The following is a 14,538-nucleotide window of genomic DNA, read 5'->3' as shown; positions in this document are numbered from 1 at the left end:
TTTATAAAAACAGATGGCCAGCCAAATTTGGCCTTCAGGCCTTAGTATGCTGACCCCTCCACAGACTACAAGCTCCAGAGGAATGCAAATATAGGTTGAATTAACATATAGAACACGAGGCCAGGTGTGGTGGCTTGACACCTGTAATCCCAGCAGTTTGTGAGGCCAAGGCAGATGGATCACCTGAAGTCAGGAGTTCGAGACCAGCCTGGCCAACATGGTGAAACTCCATCTCTACTAAAAACACAATTAGGCCAGGCATGGTGGTTCACACCTGTAATCCCAGCACTTTGGGAGGCTGAGGTGGACAGATCACCTGAGGTTAGCCGTCAAGACCAGCCTAGTCAACATGGTGAAACCCTGTCTCTACTAAAAATACGAAAATTAGCCGGGCATGGTGGCGTGCACCTGTAGTCCCAGCTACCTACAAGACTGCGGCAGGAAAATTGATTGAACCCAGGAGGCGGAGGTTGCAGTGAGCCAAGATCATGCCACTGCACTCCAGCCTGGGCGACAGAGGGAAATTCTGTCTCAAAAAAAAAAAAAAAAAAAAACCTCAAAAATTGTCGTAACCTGGGAGGTGGAGGTTGCAGTGAGCTGAGATCACATCACTGCACTCCAACCTGGGCGACAGAGCGAGACCCTGTCTCAAAACAAAAAAAGTAAAGTTGTTTTCCCCACAACAACAGTGTCATTTCCATTTTACAAACAGAAACCCAAACCAGATCAAGTTACAAACCTAGGTTTGTCTCCAATTCCTGGATCATTTGCTTTGTTCACTTGAACACTAGAAATCTCAAACAAAGGATCAGGTGCAGTGGCTCATGGCTGTAAACCCAGCACTTTGGGAGGACGAGGCAGGTGGATCAATTGAGGTCAAGTTTGAGACCAGCCTGGCCAAAATGGTTAAACCTCATCTCTGCTAAAAATATGAAAATTAGCTGGGTGTGGTGGTGCACACCTGTAATCCCAGCTACTTGGGAGGCTGAGGCAGGAGAATCACTTGAACTCGGGAGGCAGAGGTTGCAGTGAGCTGAGATTGTGCCACTGTACTCCAGCCTGGGCAACAGAGTGACACTCTATCAAGAAAGAGAAAGAGAGAGAGAGAGAGACACAGAGAGAGACAGAGACATAGAGAGAGACACACACACAGAGACACACAGAGAGAGACACACACAGAGAGAGAGACACACACAGAGAGAAACAGACACACAGAGAGAGAGACACACACAGAGAGAGACACACACACAGAGAGAGAGACACACACAGAGAGAGACACACACAGAGAGAGACACACACACAGAGAGAGAGACACACACAGAGAGAAACAGACACAGAGAGAGACACAGAAAGAGACACAGAGACACAGAGACACAGAGAGACACAGAGACAGAGAGAAAGAGAGACAGAAAGAGAGAGACAGAGAAAGAGAGAGACAGAGAAAGAGAGACAGACAGAGACAGAGACAGAAAGAGACAAAGACAGAGACAGAGAGACAGAGACAGACAGAGACAGAGAGACAGAGAGAAAGAGAAAAAGAAAGAGAGAAAGAAAAAGAAAACAGAGAAAGAGAGAAAAAAAGAGAAAAAGAGATCTCAAAGAGAGAAAGATCTCAGACAGAGAAAGATCTCAGACAGAGAAAGATCTCAGAGAAAGAAAGAGAAAAGAAAGGAAGGAGAAAAGAAAAGAAAGACCAAAGGCCGGGTGCAGTGGCTCACGCCTTACCTGAGAGAAGGAAGTGGAACCTCTAGAAGAAAACACGTACCGATTTTGTGGGCATTCACTCTGCCTCCACCTCTCAGCCTCCAAAGTCACATTCACTAACATGCCACAAGACAGACTTGCCAGGCCAGGCATGGTGGCTCATGCCTGTGATCCTGGCGCTTTGGGGAGCTGAGGCAGGATTGCTTAAGGACAGGAGTTTGAGGCTGCAATGAGCTATAATCGTGCTACTGCACTCCAGCCTGGGCGACAGAGCAAGACCACATCTCTAAAAAACAAAAAATAAATCTAGGCCGGTCATGGTGGCTCATACCTATAATCCCAGCACCTTGGGAGGCCAACACAAGTGGATCACTTGAGGTCAGGTGTTCGAGACCAGCCTGGCCACCACGGTGAACCCTCGTCTCTACTAAAAATACAAAAATTAGCTGGGCATGGTAGCAGGCACCTGTAATTCCAGCTACTCAGGAGGCTGAGGTGCAAGAATCGCTTGAACCTGGGAGGTGGAGGTTGCAGTGAGCCAAGATCAGGCCACTGCACTCCACCTTGGGCGACAGAACAAGACTCTGTCCCCACCAAAAAGAAAAAAATTAAATGAAAAGGAAAGATCTGCCAGGTCGTAGCTCCTTGCTTCCCAGGCCACATTCCAGGGAGGCTAGGAGAGGCCCAGAGATCAGTCTAACGGAGGTCCAGGCAGCCCCGAGCACAAGGACTGGTGGAGAGCTGGCCACATGTCCTGAGCCACGGTCAGTCAGAAGACTGAAGCTGAGTCATCCCAGACACCGTGCTCAGTGCTAGGCCCATCAGAGGCCCAGCAGCACTCAGTAACAATGGGGACACTTTACCACCCTCACCCCAGAAGGGCCTCAGAAGTACTCTCTCCAGTCTCAAGTGACTTGCCCAAGCCAGGAACCAGATCTGCAGAAACCCAAGTCCCATAGCGTGTGCTGGGTAGAGCCGCCTACTCCTCGTGGAGCCTTTGAGCAGGCGGACAGCTCTCTGTTGGGATCACAAGAGGCTTGCTGCCAAGCCCTGCGGGTTTTTCCTTCAAAGAGCCCTTGAGTCAACTGATCTGCTCCTCCTGGGCCCCTGGCCCAGGTCACCCTCACCTTTCTCCTGGATGCCTGCCCAGCCTCGTTCCTGGGCTGCTACTTGGCCCCTTCACCATCCATTCACCATGGAGGAAGTTCGTCAGAATCCAGATCTGATCATGTTAGCTCCTCCCTACCTCACTGAATGCCCCTGAATGACTTCTCAGGGATCTTAGGATAAACCCAAGCCCACCCTCTCCACTGTAGCCCACAAGGCCTCAGTGCCCAGCCCTGTCCTGTCCTTTCATCTCCTGCCACCCACCTATTAACCCACTCCAGCTGAGCCACATTATGGACAGTCCCAGCCTCTTTCTGCCTAAGACCTGTGGTGGCCAGCCTCCAAGAAGGCCCTCGATGTCTCTTGCCTCTTGGTATTCATACCCTGCCAAGCCTTCTCCCTTCTTCCATAGTCACGGTCAGTTTATGTGGCCAAGGGAAGGTGAGTGACTTCCAAGGCTAGATCATAAAAGGCACTGCAGCACCACCTTTCATTCCCTGGGAAACCAGCTGCCATATTGTAAGGATGCTCAAGCAGCCCTGCAGGGGGGCCCATAGGAAGAGAAACCAATTTATCAGCCAGGTGAGTAAGCCACATTGGAGGTAGCTGCACTCCAGCCCCCATCAGACCTGCAGATGAGTGGAACCCTGGATGATATCTGACTATAACCTCATAAAAGACCCCTAAGAGAGCTGCTCCCAAATTCCCAACCCGCAGAAACCACAGGATATAATGCCTGGGTGTTGTTCTGAGCCACTGAGGTTTGAGGCTTGTTGTTAATGCAGCCAGAGATATGTATTGCAAGGCTTCTGCATGGGCTGTTTCCTTAGCTTGGAAAGTCCTATTCTACATGCTCGGTTCTCCTGCTTGGATAATCTACAATTATCCTCCCTATTGTGGCTCAGCCGTGACCTCCCTCAAGGAGCCTTTCCTAACCTCCCCTGGCCCTTTCAGGTCTCTGTTCCATAGTCTTTTAGAAGCCAAGCCCTTTCCTTCAGAGCCTTTACCCCAGCTGTTGATCATATAATTTGAGATTTATGTCAGCCATACCCCCACCGATGCCCAGTGCCTAGCAAAGCACCCAGGATGTAGTTAGCACCCAATAAAGCATTATGGAGCCCTACACAGATGAGAGAGGGTATGACACCTGTTCTCCCCACATTAAATGCTCAGTTTACAAATATCCATCAAAATTACCAACAGGTGGCCGGGCGCGGTGGCTCAAGCCTGTAATCCCAGCACTTTGGGAGGCCGAGGCAGGCGGATCACGAGGTCAGGAGATCGAGACCATCCTGGCTAACACGGTGAAACCCCGTCTCTACTAAAAAAATACAAAAAAATAGCTGGGCGAGGTGGAGTGCGTCTGTAGTCCCAGCTACTCGGGAGGCTGAGGCAGGAGAATGGCCTGAACCCGGGAGGCGGAGCTTGCAGTGAGCTGAGATCCGGCCACTGCACTCCAGCCTGGGCGACAGCGCAAGACTCTGTCTCAAAAAAAAAAAAAATTACCAACAGGCTGGGCAGTGGCTCACACCTGTAATCCCAGCAATCTGGGAGGATGAGGCAGGCAGATTTGCTTGAGTCCAGGAGTTCAAGACCAGCCTGGGCAACATGACAAGACTCTGTCTCTACAAAAAAAATATAAAAATTAGACGAGCTAGATCGCCTGAGGTCAGGAGTTCAAGACCAGCCCGACCAATATGGTGAAACCCCTTCTCCACTAAAAATACAAAATTAGCTCGGCATGGTGGCGCATGCCTGTAATCCCAGCTACTTGGGAGGCTGAGGTAGGAGAATCGCTTGAACCTGAGAGGCAGAGGTTGCAGTGAGCTGAGATCTGAGATTACGCCATTGCACTCCAGCCTGGGCAACAAGAGCAAAACTCCCTCTCAAAAAAAAAAAAAAAAAAAAAAAAAAAAGATTAGCTGGACACGGCGGCAGGCACCTGTAGTCCCAGCTACTCTGGAGGCTGAGGTGGGAGGATCACCTGAGCCCAAAGAGGTTGAGGCTGCAATGAGCTATGATCACACCACTGTGCTCCCACCTGGGTGACAGTAAGACCCTGTCTCAAACAAAAACAAAAACAAAACACACAACTCAGACACCTTGCATATCTAAATACAAAAGCAAAGTCAAGAAAGCTTTTGAAATAAAACACAGAACAGCTATGTGACTTGTGGACAGGCAAGCGTTTCTTCAGCAGGACACAAAGTACATTAGTCATAAAAGAAAATATGCTGGACTCTATGAAAAGGAGTTTTTGGGTTTTGTTTTGTTTTTTGAGAGAGGGTCTGTCTCCCAGCTTGAAGTGTAGTGGCACAATCACAGCTTACTGCAATCTTGAACTCCTGGGCTCAAGTGATCCTCTCACCTCAGCCTCCAGAGTAGCTAGTAGCTGGGGCTATAGGTATGCACCACCACACCCGGCTAATTTTTTTTTTTTTTTGGCGACACAGGGTCTCACTATGTTGCCCAGGCAGGTCTCGACCTCCTGGCCTCAAGTGACTCTTCCACCTTGGCCTCCCAAAGTGCTGGGATAACAGGTGTGAGCCACCACTCCCAGCTGAAGATGAGTTTTGGTTCATCAAAAGATGCCTTTGAAAAGGAGGCCACAGGCCGGGCGCGGTGGCTCAAGCCTGTAATCCCAGCACTTTGGGAGGCCGAGATGGGCGGATCACGAGGTCAGGAGATCGAGACCATCCTGGCTAACACGGTGAAACCCCGTCTCTACTAAAAAAATACAAAAAACTAGCCGGGCGAGGTGGCGGGCGCCTGTAGTCCCAGCTACACAGGAGGCTGAGGCAGGAGAATGGCGTAAACCCGGGAGGCGGAGCTTGCAGTGAGCTGAGATCCGGCCACTGCGCTCCAGCCCCGGCGACAGAGCGAGACTCCGTCTCAAAAAAAAAAAAAGAAAAGGAGGCCACAGATGGCCAGGCATGGTGGCTTACACCTGTAATCACAGCACTTTGGGAGGCCGAGGGGGGTGGATCACGAGGTCAAGAGTTTGAGACCAGCCTGGCCAACATGGTGAAACCCTGCCTCTACTAAAAATACAGAAATTAGCCAGGCACAGTAGCGGGCGCCAGTAATCCCAGCAACTTGGGAGGCTGAGGCAGGATAATTGCTTGACCCAGGAGGCGGAGGTTGCAGTGAGCCGAGATCACGCCACGGCACTCCAGCCTGGATGACAGAGCAAGACTCCATCTCAAAAAAAAAAAAAAAAAAAAAAAAAGCCACAGACATACGTCATACCTATAATACATATAGAACTCCTTCAATTTAATGACAGACAATCACTTTTTTACTTAGTGGCTAAAAGAGCTAAACAGGCACTTCACAAAAGAGGATACCCAGATGGCCAAGGCTAACGTGGGAAGCTGCTCAACTTCATTAGTCATCAAGGAAATGCAAACTCAAACCTCAATACAGTATCACCCTCACACACACACGCAAATGAAACAAATTTTTTTTCCCGGGGTTGGCAAAACCAGAACTCTTCTATATTGCTGGAGGAAGTCTCAAATGGTATGGCCACTTTGGAAAATGATTTGGCAACATTTGCTAAAGCCATGTCTACTGCTGACCAGGACCCCCCAATCCCATGCCTGGAATGAGTGTATATATCTACCAATTGACACGAACAAGAAATGTTCATAGTAGTTTAATCACAGTAGCCAAAAGCTGAAGACCACATGATCAATAATAGAACAGATAGTTACTCATTCACTTGGAATATTATACACGGGGGTCATCAACTTTCTTTTTTAAAGGCAGAGTCTTGTTCTCACACCCACGCTGGTGTGCAGGGGTGCAATCGTAGCTCACCGCAGCCTCAACCTCCAGGCTCAAGCAATCCTCCCGCCTCAGGCTCCCAGGTAGTAGCTGAGACTACAGGCATGCACCACCACACCCAGCTATTTTTTTTTTTTTTTTTTTTTTTGGTAATCTCAAAGTGTTGAGATTACAGAAATGAGCCATTGCACCCAGCAAAAAATAGAAATCAAAATTTAAGTTAGCTGGGCATGGTGGCACATGCCTGTGGTCTCAGTTACTCGGGAAGCTGAGGTGGGAGGAATGCTTGAGCCCTGGAGATAAAGGCTGCGGTGAGCTGTGATTATGCCACTGTACTCCAGCCTGGGCAACACAGCAAGACCCTATCTCAGAAAAAAACAAACAAATGTGAATTTCAAAAACATTACATTGCATGAAAGAAACCAGTCATAGGAGAGTACATACTGTGCAATTCTGTTTATAGAAATTACCAAGGCACTTATCTTCATTTTTCTCACCCACTTCAAACTTAGGCTTCCTTCCTTCTTTCCAGGCCACTTACACCCTGCCTTCCTCCCTCAACTCTTCCCAGCCCCCTTCAGCCTGCCATTGTCCATGACAGCCACAAGCCCTAGAGAAAAAAAATGCCAGTCACAGGCCAGAGACTTGCCCACCTCCTGGAGAATGACGTGAAAACACACAGTGTCCGCTCCTGAACTGCAAAGAAAGTTTCCCTCTCTACCCCGTGGTGAGCAGGAATAAAAGCTAGGCCTGCCCTGGCCTTAAATTAAGCCAGAGGGATGTCACATGAGGAGACCCCTTTCTGGAGGGAAAAAAAAAAAAAAAAAACCCCACCAATTAACCACAGCTGATTCCCCAGAAGCAATTGGCAAGTTGGGGATCATTAGTTGGTGCAGAGGTAATTGCGATCTTTGCTTCTAAAGTAATGAGCCGGGTGCAGTGGTTCACGCCTGTAATCTCAGCACTTTGGGAGGCGAAGGCGGGCGGATCACAAGGCAGGTGAATCACTTGAAGCCAGGAGTTTGAGACCAGCATGGCTACATGATGAAACCCTGTCTCTACTAAAAATACAAAAAAATAGCTGGACGTGGTGGTGGGCACCTGTAATCGCAGCTCCTGGGGAGGCAGAGGCTGGAGAATCGCTTGAACCTGGGAGGCGGAGGTTGCAGTGAGCCGAGATCGCACCACTGCACTCTAGCCTGGGACACAGAGTGAGACTCCATCTCAAAAAAAAAATAAATAAATAAGGTAACATACTTATTTAACAGATGAGGCCAGCTGACAGTTGTCATGTGCCATCCCCAAAGTCTACTTGGGTTGTTGAGTGTTGGATGTGAGATTCAAATCTGCTTTTCCTAACTTGATAGTATGCACTTTTAACAGCTATGCCACCACAATTGCCGACAAAAATGAATCACATCCGACCCACTTCATTTCCCTTTTTTTGGACAGACTTGACTATTCCTGGATGAGACATTCAAGGAAGGGTGGTGGCATTGGTTTCTTTGAATGTCTTATCCGAGAATAGTTAAATCTGTCCAATAAAAGGGGGAAGATGGCAGTATCGGGTGTCCAAATTTTGGGCAAGTATGTCAGCTTTGTAGACAAATGGGAAAAAATGGCTAGATATGAGGATGGAGAGATGGTTTAGAAACTGTTTGTAGGCGTGGTGGCTCATGCCTGTAATCCCAGCACTTTGGGAGGCCGAGCCGGGCGGGTCACGAGGTCAGGAGATCGAGACTATCCTGGCTAACACGGTGAAATCCCGTCTCTACTAAAAATACAAAAAACTAGCCGGGCGTGGTGGCGGGCGCCTGTAGTCTCAGCTACTTGGGAGGCTGAGGCGGGAGAATGGCGTGAACCCGGGAGGCGGAGCTTGCAGTGAGCTGAGATCACGCCACTGCACTCCAGCCTGGGAGACACAGTGAGACTCCGTCTCAAAAAAAAAAAAAAAAAAAAAAAAAAAAAAAATTAGCCGGGCATGGTGGTGGGCGCCTGTAGTCCCAGCTACTCAGGAGGCTGAGGCAGGAGAATGGCGTGACCCCGGGAGGCGGAGCTTGCAGTGAGCTGAGATCGCGCCACTGCACTCCAGCCTGGGCGACAGAGCGAGACTCCTTCTCAACAACAAAAAAAAAAAAAAAAACTGTTTGTAGGTTTTTTGTTTGTTTGTTTGTTTGTTTTTAGAGAGGCAGTCTCACTGTGTTGCCCAGGCTGGAGTGCAGTGGTGCAATCATAGCTCACTGCATCCTCCAGCTCCTGGGTTCAAGTGATCCTTCTGCTTCGCCTTCCTGAGTAGCTGGGACTATAGGTGCATGCTACCATGCCCAACTAATTTTTAAGATTTTTTTATAGAGCTGGGGGTGTCTCACTGTGTTGCCCAGGCTAGTCTTGAATTCCTGACCTCAAGCGATCTTCCCTGCCTGAGCATCCTAGAGTGCTGGAATTACAGACGTGGGCCACACCACGCCCAGCCACAAACCCTTTGAAGACTGCTAATGAAACAACACTTCCAGGCAATGGTTATCCATGGGTGATCAAACCTTTAGGGAAACGCCAGATGGGGAATTTACAAAGGCAGGGTCAGGCAGATGGCATCCGAACCCCTGGATCATTCTTAGCTATCAGTAAAAAGTGGAAAGACAGGCCAGGCACAGTGACTCATGCCTGTAATCCTAGCACTTTGGGAGGCTGAGGCAGGAGGATCGCTTGAGCCCAGGAGTTCCAGACCAGCCTGGGCAACATAGTGGGACCTTGGTTCTACAGAAAGGTTTTTTGGTTTTTGTTTTGTTTTGCTTTTAAGATGGGGGTCTCACTGTGTCACCCAGGCTGGAGTGCAGGGGTGCAATCTCTGCTCACTGCAGCCTCCACCTCCTGGGCTCAAGCAATCCTCCCCACTCAGCCTCCCAAGCAGCTAGGACTACAGGCGCATGCCACCATGTCCAGCATGCCCAGCTTTTTTTTTTTTTTTTTTTTTTTTTTTTTTTTTTTGTAGACACAGGGTTTCACCATGTTGCCCAGACTGGCCTCCAACCTCTGTGCTCAAGCTGTTTGCCCACCTCAACCACCCAAAGTGTTGGGATTACAGGAGTGAGCCACCACGCCCTGCCCAAAAAAGGTATTGCAGCATTTTTTAAAAAAAGTGTTGCTACATTTTAGAGATAAAAAATGGAGTATTTACAAATGAAATTATTTGAGGTCTCAGATTTGCTACAAAATATCCGGTGAGGCTGGCTGGGTGTGGTGGCTGACACCCATAATCCCATAATTTGGGGAGGCCAAGGTAGGTGGATTACTTGAGCCCAAGAATTGGAGACCAGCCTAGGCAACATGGCGAAACCAACCCTTCTTTACAAAAATTAGCCAGACATGGCGGTTTGCACCTGTAGCCCCAGCTACTTGAGAGGCTGAGGCAGGAGGATTGCTTAGCCTGGGAGGTCGAGGCTGTAGTGAGCTGTGATCACACCACTGCACCCTAGCCTGGGTGACAGAGTGAGACACTGTCTCAAAAATAAAACAAAACAAAACAAAAAAAAAAACCATTGAATAATAATTGATTCAGGCAAGAATGAATCCTGAAAGAGTGAAAGTCTGATGAATAACAGGGTATTTATAGAATCTCAAAGTACCTCCCCACAAGAAACTTAATAATTACAAATCGGAAAGCAGTAACTTTGTAGCAGAGACACCTGGCAGATACCACTTGGCCAAGTGGTCAAAATTAACATTACCAGTAATGGGACCAATTGATGGCAGGCTGGGGTCTTCCTGCCAAAAAGGCACAACCTGAATCTAATCATAAGGAAACAGCAGACAAACCCAAGTTGAAAGATATTCTGCCTAATAACTGACCTACACTTTGTTAAAACGTCAAGGTCACAAAAGACAAAAAGGCTCAGAAATTGATCTCAGTGAAAGAAACTAAAAAGACAACTGGAAACAACAAGTGATCTGGGATTTTCTTTTGCTATAAAGGTCAGTGATGTGACACTGGGGAAATCTAATTAGGTTTGCAGATTTCCTGCTTTTGATCATTTTACTGAGGTTATGTTAGAGAATGCCTTGTTTTGGCCAGGTGCAGTGGCTCACGCCTGTAATCCCAGTAGTTTGGGAGGCTGAGGCAGGCGGATCCCCTGAGGTCAGGAGTTCGAGATCACTCTAGCCAACATGGTGAAACCCTGTCTCTACTAGAAATACAAAATTGTGGCATGCGCCTATAATCCCAGCTACTTGGGAGGCTGAGTCAGGAGAATCACCTGAACCCAGGAGGTGGAGGTTGCAGTGAGCCAAGCCTGCACCATTACATTCCAACCTGGGCAACAAGAGTGAAACGCTGTCTAAAAAAAAAAAAAAATTGTTGAGATGGGCTGGGCGTGGTGGCTCACACCTGTAATCCCAGCACTTTGGGAGGCCAAGATGGGCAAATCACAAAGTCAGGAGTTCAAGACCAGTCTGGCCAACATAGTGAAACCCTGTCTCTACTAAAAATACAAAAAAAAAAGTTAGCCGGGCCTTGTGGGCACCTGTAATCCCAGCTACTCAGGAGGCTGAGGCAGGAGAATCACTTGAATCCGGGAGGCAGAGGTTGCAGTGAGCTGAGATCTGCCATTGCACTCCAACCCAGGTGACAGTGTGAGACTCCATCTCAAAAAAAAAAAAAAAAGAAAGAAAGAAAAATTGTTGAGATAGTAATCAAAAATCAAAAGAGCTCAGTTGCTCAGAGGCTGCAGAAACTAGAAATATGAAACCCAGAATTACGCTGTCCAATATTATAGCTAATGATTTCTGTTAATTAAAATTCAATAATATGTAAAATTCAGTCCCTGCCTGCCTCACAGTAGTCCTATTTGTAATGCTCATGACAGTGCTCCTCCGAATTATGGAACCAAGAATGTTTCTTAGAATATGGTGCAAGGGGCCGGGCGCGGTGGCTCAAGCCTGTAATCCCAGCACTTTGGGAGGCCGAGACGGGCGGATCACGAGGTCAGGAGATCGAGACCATCCTGGCTAACACGGTGAAACCCCGTCTCTACTAAAAAATACAAAAAACTAGCCGGGCGCGGTGGCGGGCGCCTGTAGTCCCAACTACTCGGGAGGCTGAGGCAGGAGAATGGCGTGAACCCGGGAGGCGGAGCTTGCAGTGAGCTGAGATCCGGCCACTGCACTCCAGCCTGGGCGGCAGAGCGAGACTCCGTCTCAAAAAAAAAAAAAAAAAAAAAGAATATGGTGCAAGGGCCAGGCACAGTGACTCACACCTGTAATCCCAGCACTTTGGGAAGCCAAGGTGGGAGGATCGCTTGAGCCCAGGAGTTTGAGTCCAGCTTAGGGAACACGGCAAAAGCCCATGTCTACAAATAAAAAATTTAAAAAGTAGCCAAGCTTGGTGGTAGGTGCCTACAGTCCCAGTTTCTCAGGAGGCTGAGGCAAGAGAATCATTGAGCCTGGGACGTTGAAGCTGTGGTGAGCGGAGATGGCACCACTGCACTCCAGCCTGGGTGACAGAGTAAGACCCTGTCTCCAAAACAACAACAAAACAGAATATAGTGCAAGGCCTACTTTTTATTTTATTTTATTTTATTTTTTGAGATGGAGTTTCGCTCTTGTTGTCCAGGCTGGAGTGCAATGGCAGGATCTCAGCTCACCGCAACCTTTTCTGTATTTTGTATTTTTTTTGTATTTTGTATTTTGTATTTTATATTTTGTACTTTTGTATTTTTAGTAGAGACAGGGTTTCTCCATGTCAGTTAGGCTGGTCTCGAACTCCCGACCTCAGGTGATCCACCCGCCACGGCTTCCTAAAGTGCTGGGATTACAGGCGTGAGCCACTGTGCCCGGCCAAGGACTACATATTTTTAAATTACCAGGGGTTCCTGGTAAAAAAAAAAACGCACACATTTCTAGGTTCATTCCAGACCTGTTTTGTCAGAATCTCTGACCACAGAGGTTGAGAATTTGCATTTAAGCAGGTTCTTCCAGGTCATTCCTTTGTTGGTCCCTGTTAGGTAATAGCCTCCCTGAGGAAAAAAGGAGGTGAAAGTCATCTTGTGTTTCCTGCTGGAAGGACCACTTTAATTTGGGCCCCAAGATTTGAGAGCTATCAACAAACAGGATCCTCAGATCCGGATATTGAGGAGGATCAGATGTGACCATGGGCCGGGCGCGGTGGCTCATGCCTGTAATCCCAGCACTTTGGGAGGCTGAGGCGGGTTTATCATGAGGTCAGGAGTTCAAGACCAGCCTGGCCAACATGGTGAAACCCTGTCTCTACTAAAAATACAAAAAAAAAAAAAAAATAGCCAGGCGTGGTTGCGGGCGCCTGCAATCCCAGCTACTTGAGAGGCTGAGACAAGGAGAATCTCTTGAACCTGGGAGGCAGAGGTTGCAGTGAGCCGAGATCGGGCTATTGCACTCCAGCCTGGGCAACAGTGCAAGACTCCATCTCACTGGGTGTGAGTGTGCACCCAGTGTACTGAGTGTGGTGGTGCACACCTGTAATCCCAGCTACTCGGAAGGCTGACGTGGGAGAAGCGCTTGAACCTGGGAGGCAGAGGTTGCAGTGAACCAAGACCGCACCACTGTACTCCAGCCTGGGCGACAAGAGCGAAACTCTGTCTCAAAAAAAAAAAAAAAAAAATTAGCTAGGCGTGGTGGCATGTGCCTGTAATCGCTGCTACTAGAGAAGCTGAGGCAGGACAGACTCTTGAACCTGGGAGGTGGAGGTTGCAGTGAGCTGAGATTGCGCCACTGCACTCCAGCCTGGGCAACAGAGTGAGACTCCATCTCCAAAAATAAATAAATACATAATTTTTTTTTGAGACGGAGTTTCGCTCTTGTTGCCCTGGCTGGAGTGCAATGGTGCAATCTCCAGCTCACCGCAATCTCCGCCTCCTGGGTTCAAGCGATTCTCCTGCCTAAGCCTCCTGAGTAGCTGGGATTACAGGCATGTGCCAGCTAATTTTGTATTTTTAGTAAAGATGGGGTTTCTCCATGTTGGTCAGTGTGGTCTCGAACTCCCAACCTCAGGTGATTCACCCACCTCAGCCTCCCAAAGTGCTGGGATTACAGGCATGAGCCACCATGCCAGGCTGAAAAATTTTTTTTTTTTTTTTTTTTTTTTTTTTGAGACGGAGTCTTGCTCTATCACCCAGGCTGGAGTTCAGTGGCCGGATCTCGGCTCACTGCAAGCTCCGCCTCCCGAGTTCACGCCATTCTCCTGCCTCAGCCTCCCGAGTAGCTGGAACTACAGGCGCCTGCCACCTCGCCCGGCTAGTTTTTTGTATTTTTTTTTAGTAGAGATGGGGTTTCACCACGTTAGCCAGGATGGTCTTGATCTCCTGACCTCGTGATCTGCCTGTCTCGGCCTCCCAAAGTGCTGGGATTACAGGCTTGAGCCACCGCGCCCGGCCTGAAAAATTTTTTTAAAAGATGTGATTGTGGGCCAGGTGCCGTGGCTCACGTCTATAATCCCATCACTTTGGGAGGCCGAGGCAGGCGGATCATGAAGTCAGGAGATCGAGACCATCCTGGCTAACATGGTGAAACCCCGTCTCTACTAAAAATACAAAAAAATTAGCCAGGCATGGTGGTGGGTGCCTGTAGTCCCAGCTACTCGGGAGGCTGAGGCAGGAGAATGGCATGAACCCAGGAGGCGGAGCTTGCAGTGAGCCGAGATCGCGCCACTGCACTCCAGCCTGGGCGACAGAGCCAGACTCTGTCTCAAAAACAAACAATCAAAAAGATATGATTGTGGTCTTCAATCACTGCCTGGGTTCCAATCCTGGCCCCTTGACTCCCATGCTACTTGACCTTGGGTGAATTACTAACCTCTCTGTGCCTCAGTTTCTTTATCTGTCAAAAAGCCATTAATAGCACCTACTCGGCCGGGCGCGGTGGCTCAAGCCTGTAATCCCAGCACTTTGGGAGGCCGAGACGGGCGGATCA

This window comes from Macaca thibetana, chromosome 19 (assembly GCF_024542745.1).
Source record: "Macaca thibetana thibetana isolate TM-01 chromosome 19, ASM2454274v1, whole genome shotgun sequence".
NCBI lineage: Eukaryota > Metazoa > Chordata > Mammalia > Primates > Cercopithecidae > Macaca > Macaca thibetana.
This window is presented reverse-complemented; position numbering follows the sequence as displayed.